This window comes from Atractosteus spatula, chromosome 1, assembly GCF_055471065.1.
Source record: "Atractosteus spatula isolate fAtrSpa1 chromosome 1, fAtrSpa1.hap1, whole genome shotgun sequence".
NCBI classification, from domain to species: Eukaryota; Metazoa; Chordata; class Actinopteri; order Semionotiformes; family Lepisosteidae; genus Atractosteus; species Atractosteus spatula.
The window spans coordinates 74,886,010-74,901,277 of NC_142706.1; positions in this window are offsets into that span (position 1 = coordinate 74,886,010).

Consider the following 15,268-nt stretch of genomic DNA (forward strand, 5'->3'; position numbering starts at 1 on the left):
GACTTCCGTGCCTGTGAGCGGGTCATTCGGTAGTATGCCATCCCAACATCCACTTACGAATACCTGGCTTTCCTCAGGTTGTCTCTCCCGGCATCCGTGATTGAATGTTGAGCTGGCTTTCCTATTCTCATTGCTGGATATCACTCCTGACATCCGTGCCTGTGAGCGGGCTTCTTGCCTGGCTCTCCTCGGGTTGTCTATTCCGATATCAGTGATAGAATGTTGAACGTGCCTATTGCCCAGTCTGCGGTATTTTCCCCGGGTTTTTGTTTTTATTCTTGTTTTTTGCTTGGTGTTTTGATTTTTTCACTTCCTGGTTTCCCCTTCCCTATGGTCCCCCTGTCCCGTGTGTCTTGGAACTTTTGGTTCCTACATGTTTTTGTGGTTTGTTTCCCTGGTCTCCCAGGTTTATGTTTGTTGTGGTTTGTGCTTGTGTACTTGTCTTTTTTTTTGTTTTAAGTCTCCGGAGCTCTACCGGACCCCCCCCCCCCCCTTCCTCTACCCAATAAAGGTTTATACCCTGGAGGAGGGGGCAGCTCTCAGCCGTGGACTCCCGGAGGTTTCCTTTCAGTTAAATGAGGTTTTTCCTCCCCCCAGTGTTGGGCAGCTCACTTATTTGTATGGGAGTCAGGAGCTGCCCATGAAGGGGAGGGGGGTACTGTCACACCCTCTGCAGCCAGAGGGCGCTCCTACTCTGTCCTGTCCCTAGTTTCCTGTGCTTTCCTGTCCTTCCGGTGTCTCTCTCTCTAGGGCTATATATGTCCGTTTCACTCATTCACCTTCTCTCAGCATTGACGTTCGGATGTCCGAGACCCGCCTAGCACCAGGCCAGTGCTCCGTCCGTGGCCTGATGGCATAGGTTTCTATACGGCACTCCAGTACTCTTTGCACTGCTGAGCCCAGGCTAACTCCCCGTTCTGCTGCTTCGCATAGGGTCTTTTTCCTCTCTCCTGCCATTCCACGGTTCGTCCCTTACAACAGCCGTGACACCTACTGCGAGCTGAATTGATTCTCCATGCAGGCAAAAAGTAGATTAAAAATGCAGCAATAGGGCAGTCTTGTAAGAACAATACTCCCCATTCTCCAAGAACGTTTTCACTGGAGAATCATCTGAACATACATTTGCACAGACCATGTAACAGCTCCTTAAGTTTTATGCCAGTAAAATGTCTTGGTTTACAAAGAAAAGGGAGTTATACAGATGTAGTAGACCCATATGCAGCTGTATTGAAGTATATTTATACAGTAATAACTATTCCCATTTTGTTGTGCTAACTTGTGATGGGGCAAAGAAACTGATAAATTAATGCAGTTTGCCCTGAGATAAAAAAAACAAAGGAGAAAGGATCATTCAGTCTTATGTTTTAGTTCCATCTTCACAGTGTGCCCCTGGATAGTGCAAACACATTGTTACTGTTGCAGACTAACTTCTGGCAAACTCAAATAAAATCCATGGTCACAAACCCAACATTTTTTTCAACATTTTATAATTTCCCAACGGACAGCTTAACTCACCCAAAGAAACTTCTCAAAACTATTGTCTTTTGTAATACAGTATTTTATACTGTAAATCATCTTCTCTGTTACTTCATTTTGTTGTGTTGGTTGTGCTGGTACCATACATATATTTAACTCACTACCGCATATCTCATATTCCCCTCATGGGAATCCTAGCTGATCAAGGCCCAACAGGATTGGCCTTTGTCACTTCAGTCTTGGTATTGTCTCCTTGGCTCATACAGCAGCAGTGAATAATATGGGAATCCAAGGTAATCCATATATAGTATGTGGATTAAGAACTGATTGATTTGCAGAGGGCACTAATAAGGGTGGAAACTTCAGCAGTTATTAGTGGAATAGCCTAATATTATTACTAATCTCACTGTACTTTCTAATTAGAATAGTTGATTAAAAACATTGATATACATAAGAAGAATTAAATTTTCATATTATATTGAAAAGGTTCTTGACAGCATTCAGACCTTGGAATTAATAAAGCATAAACAAATGTAGGGATTCATATACTGTACATTTAAGATGTTCAATTTGAGGCTTTGAAATGGCAGATAATTTGGGGATAGTTTGCATGTGCTTATTCAACAATAATAAATAAGTGCCTTCTGTTACTTCAGTCAGGTCCCCTCATAGTTTTGTCTGTTCAAGAATGAATAAGATTTAGTTCTTTGATTCTGTCAGTATAGGCTATTCCTTTGAACCCAACGAATATACATGGTTGCTCTTCTCTAGACTGATTACAGAAGTTGCACTGTGAGAATTACACACAGTATTCCAATGTGGGGAATCTTTTTTCTACCATATGCCATTAACCCACAAAAGACACTATGGGCTAAATATGTATGACAATATAATTAATCTTAACAATAATGCGCAATGCTGATATGATTACAGTTAACATTTTTTTTCAGTGAGACTTACATAGCAGATAGCAGGTAAATAAGGCACAGGGAAGTAGGGAGGAAATGGGCATGAATCAGGTAAGAATGAGTGTTCAAACTCAGGGAAAACAGGAGCAGAGGTGTGAAAAGCTGGAATCTAAAAATGAATAGAGGTTTTAGAAGGAGATGAGTCTGTTGTTGAGTGAAGGGGGAAGGTGTGATTATCCAAGTTTCAAGATAGTTTTGGTTTTGAATGTCTTTATCTTTTTTGGTTCCAAACCTCCTCTGTGAGGACGCAGACGAAGAGATCATAGAAGATTGTGGCCGTTAGAGGTAAAATGGGGAATTATTGATTTGGAGAGATCTTCAATCCTCACAGCTCAGACATGCTCCCTGAGATGGTATGCTGGTCTTCCTCCTGTCTCAGCAATGTAAATAGCTGGGTATTTTCTGCAGGAGAAGCAGTAAATGAGGTTGCTCGAAATAAACGTTCTCATCTGGGGATGATAACTGAAGACCTTTCACTGCTGCCAAAACTTTCTCCAAAATATTCATGGAGTAGAACTGCAGATCAGCTGAACAATCTTTCAGAGACATTTCTGTGACACATTTGTTCAACCTGACACTGTCCAGTGAGATAACTTCACACTTTCAAATTATCTCTGCAGCCAGTAGGGCTACAAATAGTAACCATTCACTCCCTTTTGTAGAGGTGAGGCTTACTATGATGTCTAGAATTAAGAGTGCAAAAGGATTTTTAATAACCACTTGTATTTTCATGAAATAAAAACTGCCTATTGTGGATTATTAACAAAACAGAACTTTTGTGCTCTTACTTACAGTAGCCATGTTAACAAGTGTACAGTTTGATACACTTTGTACAATTGAGAGGGGGGCAAAGGCAACTGGTGGCACAGCTGGCTGTTTTGTCCAGAAATGCTGCTCACACATGGACGTCTTGAAAAGCAAAAGGAGGAGTGCCCACAGAGGAGCCCTTCAAGACATGAAATAGCAAATTCCTCATTTCATGTGGGCTTCAACCTCTACTTAAAGAGTTAAGGGTATTATAGTTCAGTTGTCCACACTCCAGTGTCCTTGAATCTTTTAGCAATCTCTCACTACGGTATACAGAACCCATTTAATAGAGCTAAGACAACTAAGGACTAAGTAAGTGATCAATCCTCATATATTTTGCCAGTCACCAGCAGCCATATCACCCTGCAACTGGCAACCCACTGAAGCCCAGCAGGTGTGAGCCTGGTCAGTACCTGGATGGGAGACTCCTGGGAAAAACTAAGGTTGCTGCTGGAAGAGGTGTTAGTGGGGCCAGAGGGGGCGCTAACCCTTCGGTCTATGTGGGTCCTAATGCCCCAGTATAGTGACGGAGACACTATACTGTAAAAAGACGCCGTCCTTTGAATGAGATGTAAAACCAAGGTCCTGACTCTCTCTGGTCATAAAAAATCCCAGGGTGTTTCTCGAAAAGAGTTGGGGTGTAACCTTTGCGTCCTGGCTAAATTTCCCATTGGCCTTTACCAATCATGGTCTCCTAATAAGCCCCATCTATTAATTGCTCTCCTCCCCACTGAGAGCTGGTGTGTGGGGAGCATTCTGGCGCACTATGGCTGCCATCACATCATCCATGTGGGGCTGCACATTAGTAGTGGTAGTGTACCATTACCTGTAAAGTGTCCAGAAAAACTCTATATAAGTGTAAGCAATTATTATTCTTATTTTTAAAGTATTGGGAGATTAAAGTTTATAAGTGCATATGTCATGAGGAATTTAAAAAATAGTCTGACACAAATGCACAGCAACATTTCTCTGTGCAACATTTGGACTACTGAAAGTAATGTATAGTACTTTTGTAACCGAAGCTCCATGGATTCTTCCCTATGTGGAGGCTCAGCTATCTCGACTGGTCGTTGTTTCAGTAAGTCTTTTCTGTCCAGAGCTCCACTGCATGATAGTGCTCTGACTCACTAATGTGTGCAGCTAGAGAGCACCTTATAAAGAAATATATTTGGAGAAAAGAGCTTAATTTAGTGTTCAATCATTCAGTCTATTGAGAGATACCAATCTGGTCACATTAAGTTATTTCAATACTGTTTTAAAAGGAAAGTTTTCCACAATCCAGGTTCTGAGCATAGCTCAAGCCTTCATGGTATAAAAGGTTCAGCCCTGATCCTGCGCTTGCATGTGGCTCACTTTTTAATCCTATTCCCTAGAGTCATATCAGCATACAGCAGTCAAATCCACCAGATCCCCTGAGGACAACTGGATTGACTATTCCATGCATTGGTCACTGAACACACATTTTCCTGTTGTTTAATTTATTTTAATGCCACAACGGCCAGTCAGCTATTGTGTTTGTATCTTGGCCTTTATCACAACTCTCTCCACAGAACACTGGGTGTGTATTTGAATGCTCAGAAAGTTAAATAACATTGCCCAATGTTCTAAAAGATGTGAGACAGCATGCATGTAACATTTGAGCCTACATTTGGACCCTATTCATTTTTAAGAAGGAGTTTATAATGTAAATCGTTAATGTACAACTTGACATAGCCAGCTCATTGACAGCAAATGAGTCGATCATGTGCCTCATAATACAACATGAAAAAGTTTATAACCTAAATTAATATTATAAGCAAAACATAAAATAAGCCTTATTGTCCTCGCACATCTTTGTTTTGCTTGTATTTACAGAGTATTTATAGAGTACATCACTACAGAAACAGTAGAATGAAACTATGTAAGAAAAAATCAGTATCTTTTAATTACTGAACCAATAACCTTTTTCTTATTTTCTAATACACCGTAGACATTGATAAGGAAGTAGTCATTGTGATGAATACCTTCTCCTTTTATTGCTGTATATTTAGAAATGCAGTATGCTACATTATAAATACAGTATATCCATTAGTGACAGAGTGCTTGTTATTTTTTTCTTTCTGAATGTGAAATACTCCAATATTTCCCTCTACCCTTCTGGTATGTTTGAGAGAGTGTATGTGATACGAATGAAGTGTGAATGATACTTACCCTTTTTGTTGTTTCCCTAAAATCACTGCAGTGTTTTCCCCATTTGGAGTATTGTATTGTATTGTTTTGTGTTGATCAAGATGGCCACCAGTCACCTTTCCTGTTTGTAGTATCACACAAATGATCTTAAAGGGAAAGGTTACTGGTGAGCCATCTATAAATAACCGATGTAAGGTTAGTTGTTTTGTTTAAGTGAATATATCACAGTTGCATGACTCTGTTAAAATTTATAAAGATATAAGGATTTATAAGGATGGTTAAATACTTTATTTTGATCAAACTGCCCATCTCTGGTAAGAAAACGTGAGCGAGTCCCTTTAAGAGGATGGTCCTTAGAAGAGGAGAGGCTATAAAAGGGACTGGAGAGCTCAGTATGGGGAGGGTGCCTTGGAGGAAAGGTGTGGAGAGAGGACTCCTGTGAGGGTTTTTTTTTTTATTGTTATCCCTATTTTGATGGCAATAAATCCAGTTTTGTTTGCATTTGAAGACTGCTGGGTGGGAGTTTCTTTTCTTTTGAACCAAACCTGGTCACTCGGCCGGTGACACCATTGCAGAACTACAGCTTGTTTTTTGAGAGATTACACCTTGGCAATAACTAGAAGAAAGCAACAGTGTATTGAAACACAAGTACCATGTGTTCAAATCCTATTTCAACACATCCTCCTGTTAAATCAGTTTTCCTAGTAAAAGAGGGATGCATTGGGCTACCACCAATGTCTATAGAATATTTTTAAAAAGACAAAGTTATATGCTCAAAAATGTAAAGGTGTGTGTGAAACTAAGAATTGCAGCAAGAAGAATCAACAGCAGTGTTCTCTCCCTTAGCCTCCCTGCACTTGCAGTTTCCAAGCTTTGGATAAGTTTTAAACTTTTTAAAAAGCCTTCACAGTCCTTTCAGACACATACTGAACATGACAGGGTAATTAATAATGACTGGCAGAGAACCGCAACCAATAGCACAATGGAGTAGTCGGGTAACAGATGTGTAGCTAGCGAAAGCCAAAGTGTAAGTCTCAAGGAGACCTTATTATCTGTGACAGCAGTGCTCTCTACAGGGCAGCAAGGACCCCGGTTTCTGCAAGACAGAATTGGGTTGGGTTACTCAGAGATTTATGTTCTTACACTGTCAACTACAAATCCCTGAACATTAGCAGGAACTGTGTTTCTATGTTAGCTTTATATCTTTCAGACGGATTTCTACTTCATCCTCATTGATAAAAAAAAAGAATTGAGAAGTTTTAAACATAAACAGCAGAGGTTTTATGTTTTTTAATTGCTATCGGTGCCTCCAGACTTTTCACAGGGGTGACATAATAGGGAAATTACCTCTGTGAGCTGAAAGAGCTGAAACAAAATTAATTAAGTAGGATTCTTTTTTTTTCTTTACATATAATATTCCTTGACAAGTAAGTGTGTTTAATATTGAGTTGAAAATGAGGGAGTTAGAGATTAAAGATAACTGGCTTCCTTTGAAAAAGAAAGGGAGTTAAGGAAAAAAAAAGACCAATGATTACCCTTAATCATTTTAAATGAGCCAGACTGATTCTTCTCCTAATAAATCGGTAAATATTTTCATGCCATTTTAAGAAAGAATAAAGGAATCCCACCAATAGAGAACTCTGGGTCACAGTGTTTTCACTCGGCTGTGTTGAGACAAGTGCGTTCCACTGGATTGTCCTTCTGTATTCAATTCATTTTATTGCAGACTGAGAGTTCAATGACTAAGTAGATGCAAGAATGCCCTACGTTCCAAAAACAACAGATGTTACTAACATGTGAAGTGAACACCCAAAAAAGATATCTACATAATCTAAAACTTGTATTTATCCCATAAAACATTAAATCAGGGGATACTGGTACAGATGAATATTTTATAACTGATTCTGGATTGTTTTAAAATAAAGTCAAGATCCAGGTGAGAGCTTTGAGGGAACAAATATATTTCAATATATTAAAAACACTTATAATCTTATAATTTGAATAATAATGTTATTTGGGAAAATAAAAGTTAGCCTAGAGCCTATAGAAGGTAAGGGCACTGGCATATTTAAAGTACTAATTAATTGGTCGAATTAATGTGGAAATCTGCACACACATTTTAAAAAATATTACATTGCATAATTGGTGGTATGTCTCAGTTGAATTTTTACTTAAACATTTCATATTACATAATATTTGAGGTATTGCACTGTGCTGTTGCTGTTATAAAGGTGATCCTGTTAGACCTAGACAAAGATACTGTGTTCTATAGATTCTGAATAATAGTCAAAAGAGGGAAATCTGAAAGAAAATGTGAAGAATTAAGTAAGACCATTTCCTCAGGAGCTGATGAGGAACTGGAGTATTTTTCCAGAGTCATAAAAGAAAAGCTGTATCTTATGGAAATAGCATTAGAAAAACATATGATGGTAAATAAACTTTGTGTTAATTTCCTCAGGCTGTTTGAACATACAGTAAGTACTATAAATGCTGATGTTTTGGACAAAAGGCTGAAAGCTAGGAATGAACTAAACACTTGCAACCATTTTAAAGCCAAAATATTGTTATAGCTATAAAATAGGTGACTAGGAAGAGCCTCTAAAACTCTAGATAAAGAACAGACCACAAGGGAGAGAGGAGACAGGAGGAAGTTGAATTTGAAATGTGTGCCAGGCGAGAATTTCCTGTTTGAGATCATCTGAAAAGAACCAATTGGAGCTAAGTATTTGAACCTTGCTAAGAGAGCTTTCTGTTCTGTAGCGTTTAGGGAACATAGAGTTGCTGAGTGAAGAATCCCTCGGTTTAGGCTCACACAATCAAGGTTTATTTATCAATGTACGAACAGTACAGCATACAGCGGTGTTGTCGGCAATGAAATGCTTTATCCGCGAGCTCATTAAGAGACATAGAAGAGTAGAAGGAGAGAAGTTTATAGGGATTAGGTGAAGATTACAATACCATAAATTATACTGTATAATTGCTGTTTACAGTACAATTACAGATTGTGCGAAAGTAACACAAGGATAGGAGGTATTTAGCACCATTCATATGTGTCCTGAGAGTGCAAAGTGACAGGAGGGTGCCAGTCCACCCTATCAATTCACGTAGGTTGCCTATTCACTAGCGGCCGTTTGGGTAACTGCAGGTGTCTGCTGTGGTTGGCTGTTTAGCAGTCTTATTGCCTGGGGGAAGAAGCTGTTACGAAACCTGTTTCGGGATGGTAGTCTAAAGAACAAGTTGTGGTTTGGGTGACTGAGGTCCCTGAGAATAGACCTGGCCTTCTTAAGGCATCTAACAGAGTGGATATCCCCGATGTTCGGTAGCGAGCAGCCAGTAGTGTTTTGTGCTAGTTTCACCACCCTCTGGTGTACCTTGCGCTCTCGGGGGGAGCAGTTACCACACCAGGCAGTGATGCAGCCAGTTAGGATGCTCTCAGTGGTGCACCTGTAGAAGTTGGAAGTTGGAAAGGATGTAATCCCTCTACCTGCGGTCGGCCCGTCAGAAAGTCCAGGATCCAATTGCAGAGAGGGGAGCTTAGTCCTAGGTCCCGGAGCTTGGTGATAAGCCTTGAGGGTACGATGGTGTTGAATGCTGAGTTGTAATCAACAGACGATCCTTTCTTATCTAGGTGTGAGAGGGTAGTGTGTAGAGCAGTGGTGATGGCATCCACCGTTGGTCTGTTCTGTCTATATACAAATTGCAGTGCGTCCAAGGTGTCGGGCAGTACAGAGATAATATGTGCTTTGATCAGCTGCTTGAAGCATTTCATGATGATACTGTTGCAAGAAAAAGTTTGAGAACCCTTTGGAATTACCTGGATTTCTGCATTAGTTACTCATAAAAATGTGGTCTGATCATCAACTAAGTCACAATAATAGACAAACACAATCTGCTTAAACTGATAACACACAAACGATTGTACTTCTTCTTGTCAGTACGGAACACATCGTTTAAACATTCACAGTCTAGATTGGAAAAAGTATGTGAAACCCTGGGCTAATGGCTTCTCCAAAACCTAATTGGAGTCAGGTGTTCCAATCAATGAGATGAGATTGGAGGTGTGGGTTGGAGGTGCCCTGCCCTATAAAAAAGGAGTCTGCTCTTCTCAAGAAAGAGCTGTTCATGTGAACCATGTCCCGATCAAAAGAAATATCAGAGGACCTTAGAAGAAGAATTGTAGAGATGCATAAAGCTACAAAAGTTACAAATGAAAAGGCTACAAAAGCATTTCTAAAGACCTGGGTATTCATCAGCCCACAATAAGACAAATTGTCTACAAACGGAGGAAATTCAGAACTGCAGCTGCTCTCCCTAGGAGTGGGTGTCCTGCAAAGATCACGGCAAGAGTGCAGCGTGCAATGCTGAAGGAGGTGAAAAAAACATGGGGTAACAGCAAAGGACCTGCAGAAATCTCTTGGACTTGCCAAAGTCTCTGTTCATGTGTCCACTACAAGAAAAACACTGAACAAGAAGGGTGTTAATGGAAGGACACCACGGAGGAAACCACTGCTCTCCAAAAAAAACATTGCTGCACATTTGCAAAAGATCACCTGGATGTTCCACAACACCTCTGGGACAATGTTCTGTGGACGGATGAGACAAAAGTTGAACTCTTTGGCAGAAATGCACAACGCCATGCTTGGAGGAAAAAAAGCACTGCACACCAACACCAAAACCTCATCCCAGCTGTGAAGCATGGTGGAGGGAATATCATGGTTCGGGGCTGCTTTGCTGCCTCAGAGCCTGGACAGCTTACTATCATAGAGGGAACAATGAATTCAAAATTGTAACAAGAAGTTTTACGGGAGAAACTTAAGCAGTCCGTCACCTGAAGCTTAATAGAATTTGGGTGCTGCAAAAAGACAGTGACCCAAACACAGGAGTAAATCAACAATAGAATGGCTTAAACTGAAGGATATTTGTGTTCTGGAATGGCCAAGTCAGAGACCTCAACCCAATTGAGATGCTGTGGCATGACCCAAAGAGAGATGTTCATGCAAGGAATCCCAGATATATCAATGAACAGAAACAGTTTTGTAAGGAGTAATGGTCTTAAATTCCTCCTAACCATTGTGCAAGTCTCATCAGCAGCTACAGGAAATGTTTAGTGGAGGTTATTCCTGTTAAAGGAGGTTCTACCAGTTACTAAATACAAGGGTTCACATACTTTTTCCAGCCTGGAATGAATGTTTAAAAGATGTGTTCAATATTGACAAGAGGAAGTATAATTGTTTGTGTGTTATCAGTTTAAGCAGATTGTGTTTGTCTATTATTGCGACTTAGTTGAAGATCAGACCACATTTTTATAAGTAATTAATGCAGAAATCCAGGTAATTCCAAAGGGTTCACAAACTTTTTCTTGCAACTATAGAACTGAGTGCAATGCGGCAGTAATTATTTAGACAGCTAACTCTGGTTTTCTTGGGGATCGGAACAATGGTGGTTTTCTTAGAGCAAGACATCCTTCTTTGGAAAGTTGGGTATTATGATTATTTATTTTAGTTATTGATGAAGCTGCTCGGTCAATTTCTGATATCTCACTGTTTTTATTACCCCCCATGTGTAACAGTATTTTACCTGAAATTGTTGACCTATGAAACTACTCAGTATTGTTTGGTTGATCTGAAGGTTGAATAGTTTTAGCAACACACTGCATTAAACTAATGACTGAATTTGCAAAAATATACTTAGAGTATACCAACTATTCTTTCACAATGCAAAGCCAGCATTCTAACATCAGAGATGTCAGTAAATTACATCATTACGTCAGTAAAGTACATATACGTTAATTCCTTAGTGCTCTTAAAAAAATTTCAGACACTGCCCATTCACCAATCAAGAGGAGTGGAAACAGTTTTGAAATGTCCTGGAGTTGGAGGTGAAAACTAACTTGGGTCAGACTTAGTGGATCTCACACTGAGTAGGTACCTGGTGATATCTGACAGCCCTCACCTTATCTGAACCGACTCAATTGGGATTCAACAGTTCAATAACCCCCACTGAGTAAGATCAGCAAAGGGTAAAGCGAAATTTTAATGGGACATTCCCAAATGGATGCATTTGATCAATGGAGGGGAAATTAAATTGGAAATTCTAATTGAATAACAAGAGCAAAACAAAGGAATCCAGATGAACAGGTTTGACAAATGCATCGGGCAATCGTGAGCTGCACACAAATCGACCTTCCTTGTGCAAGTCTGATCTGCAAAGATAGAAAATTTGAAAATTGTCTGCATTCACCCATCCTGTATACTGCGTTTTTCATATTACAATATTATCAAGCAAAACACCATAATATGAAAGTAGTTAAAGTAGTTTCAAAATGAGGCAATTTAATGGATAAAAACTAGCAAAGCTAGTGATGGGTTTCTTAAATGGGATACGTCTTACCATCCTTTAGAGAGAATCCTTAATGATGTATACAATTTATACAGCTTTGAACTTGATTATTTCCATACAACTATCGTTATTTATTAATACTGTCATTAGTATTATATAAAATGAATAACATTGTACAAAATAGACCAAGAGCTAGAAAATATCTCTCTTATAAAGGTGCAACATCATCAGAATAGCAAAGCTAAGGAGGTCAACATGTGCTAGACAAACTGAATAATGCCAATATATCTTCACAGTATATATATTTAGAAGCAAAAGCAATACTTCCACAATAACAGGCTAATAAGCTATGATGACACACTTGTGTCAGATTATTTCCTTTATTTATATTATTGTGTTCAGATTTTGTGTTGCAAAATATTGAGTACAGTACCTTTTCATGACATTGTTCTGAGGGTACACCAGTTTTATATGGTGGACTGTTCATTTGGGACTTTGGTTCTGGTAATTGGGGTTCTTGGACTGTAAGTCGTGTTATGTGCTCTGTGCGTTGGGTGAGCAGTCCTAGGAATGGCTGTGTTATGGGTTACATTCTTGCGATGGGAAGATTGGAACACTGTATTAAAATGGGATACGCTATATGATAGCTATCTTGTCTGGTCTGTGGGTGCACTGGTGGCTCTGGGAGATAAAAAGAACCTGTTGGCAGGAGAAAAAGGGTTCTACCACCCTTATAATTGCTAGATGGCGTAGTCAACTACAGAGCTAAAATAGTTCATCAGTGTAGGGGTTACCTAACCGAGACACAAATGACAGTTTGCTCTCTATTAATGAAATTAAGGATTCAAAACATCAAAACAAATACATATAATTAAGTTACTAGTTACAAACCTTAGTTTACTTTGAGCACAGCCCTAGATCCACTTAAATAAATCCTCACAAATTTCACATTTATTTACACATTTGTGTATGTTTGTACTTTTCATTAAGAATTGTTTATTTTATTGTATAAATAAATGTAATGTTTTTGGAAGGCTTTACAACCTCTGTTAAGACTTAAGTGGCCTTTCTTTCTTCACTAAATACAGTGCGTAGCTACAGTCCATCGGTCAAATGCACCATAGGGCAGTGCCAAATGAAGATTTATCTGCTGTAATTTCATTCTATTTTCTAAAACAAAAAGAAAAATGTCATTTCATGTTTCAGTTACCTTTTAACCAAAAAAAAAAGAAAAAACTTTCTATCACTTTTTTATTACATAAGAAACCATTATAAAGCAGACTTTTTAATATATATTTTACAAATATATATATTTTTAATATATTAAATAATCAGATAAAAAATAAGCTTAGGCAAATTCAGGTTGCTTATTGCAGTCAAGCTTGATGAAAGACATGATATCATAATTACTATGACAGTCATTCAGGTGCTATTTAATTATTTCTCAAATTGCTGTCCACTTTCACTCAGTAAATATGTCCTATATTTAATACCCAGTCAACACAATGACTTGTTGTCTTCTCTGTCCACTAATCCACAGTGTTATTCCTTTCACTGAGCCGCTAAAAGCCACACCTGAAACACCCTTTTGAGCTCCCTCACAGCATTTGTCAGCTGGAAAAGGAGAAAAGAACGTAGGAACATTCAACAAGTTTCAGATATCAGAGCCTTTTGAGGAGCTAAAATAATAAACAGTCACGTCTCAGGCATTTGAAAAAGCTTGCCGCCGCGGGATGAGTGCTTTGATCTCTAGTGGGGTGGAAAATCGCTCTCCTTAACATGAATAATGTACATTAAGCCTCATGTCAGAGTTCAGGCTGCCAGGAGATAATTGCAGAGAAGCTCTAATAAATCCCAAATGCTTAAATGACACAGATGAATAGCCGTAACAATTTAACAACAAAAGGAGTGCATACTCTATTTACAAAATACAGAAATGTTCCATTGCAGTAACATTGGCTGTAGGAGCATCGATTTTTTTTTTTTTATTTGGGGTTGTTTTGGAACCTTTTTCAAAATGACATTTTAGGCTTTCAAAAAACTCTGCAGCATCAATGACATGCTCTGATCTCTGCAAACACCACATTGGTGTGTTATTCATTTCAGTAATGAAATTTGTACTTTTTATAGTATTCATAGAAAACACTTTGCCTTATTTTGTTCCACTCTTTGCTCCAGTATGGATTAGATTAAGATTAGCATGCCTGTGCTGATTAGGATTAGGATAGGAAAACAGAATAACACCTACACCTACAATTATACTATGAGTGTAAGGATTTGGGCATTATCAGTCACTGATTGCACACCACTGCAACTCATTCTGGAAGAAGAAAACCACATGTATCTGTGCATTGACAATCACTTGAGCCATTTGCTCCTATGTTCGGTGTAATACTGAGGACAGACATACTGTACAGTCTGTCACATTTTCCAGCATTTTGTCAAAATCATTGAACTTGCTTGCATTTGATTTTTTCTTCTTCTAAGTCAAATTAAAACATAATAAATAGCTCTTTTCCCTTTGTAAACTGGAATTTGACATTAAAAAATAAAGAACTAAAATGTAACCATTTTCATAACTAAACAAAAATAGGGATAAAAATATACTGTTTTTAAAAATAAATTTGAAACCAGTATTAAAGCTAAATTCCTAATATATAATAAAAGACAACTTTGTTATGAACCTCCTGAATGTCCTACTAGACTACTCACACTTAGATGAAAACAAAATGCTTGTGTTGAGAACTTGCAGGAGTTGGAGGCAGCAGCTCAGCAGCTCAACTCGTGTGAAACGAGGAGTCTTTTGACCTTGACAACATGCCACCTTCGCTATTACTGGCAGTCTGAGGTCAAGTTAACCCTTTAATTTTAAATTCCATCATTTTTTCATTAACATCCGACACTTTTTAAACAGGTCAACAAATCTGTCTTAGTTTGAGTTCCTGATAACACATGGCTCCTTTTCCACACTGTAGACCACACCAAGGCTTCTCTGGGTAAGCACTGTCTTTAGATGCAGAAAAGGCATGTCCTTTGGATTGCTCTCAAACACACTGGCTATGTCACGCCCCCTACTGCTAGAGGACGCTCCTACTCTGTCCTGTTCCTGGTTTCCCTGTGCTTTGCTTTTCCTTTCGGTGTGTCTTTGTGTGGGGCTATATATTGCGGGGTCACCCTGTCCTCCTCGCTTAGCATTGAGGGTTCGGATGTCCTGAGACCCGCCTAGCACCAGGTCGTCTCCTTGGCGGCCTGAGGGCATAGGTTTCTACCAAGCATCATCTGACCTTCTGAGCCTGGGCTAACTCCTGTTTTGCCCCTACGCAGAGGGTCTTTATCGCTCTCCTGGCCATTCCACGGCTTGTCCCTTCCGACATCCGTGACAGGCTATGGTCATTTTAATAATAGGGTTCCTACTTTCTGCAATATGCCCACCTCCTAGTGCACATTCAGACAGCACTACGTCCCATTCGTTTACACTAAGGAGAGACAGGAGTTCCATCATCACCTCT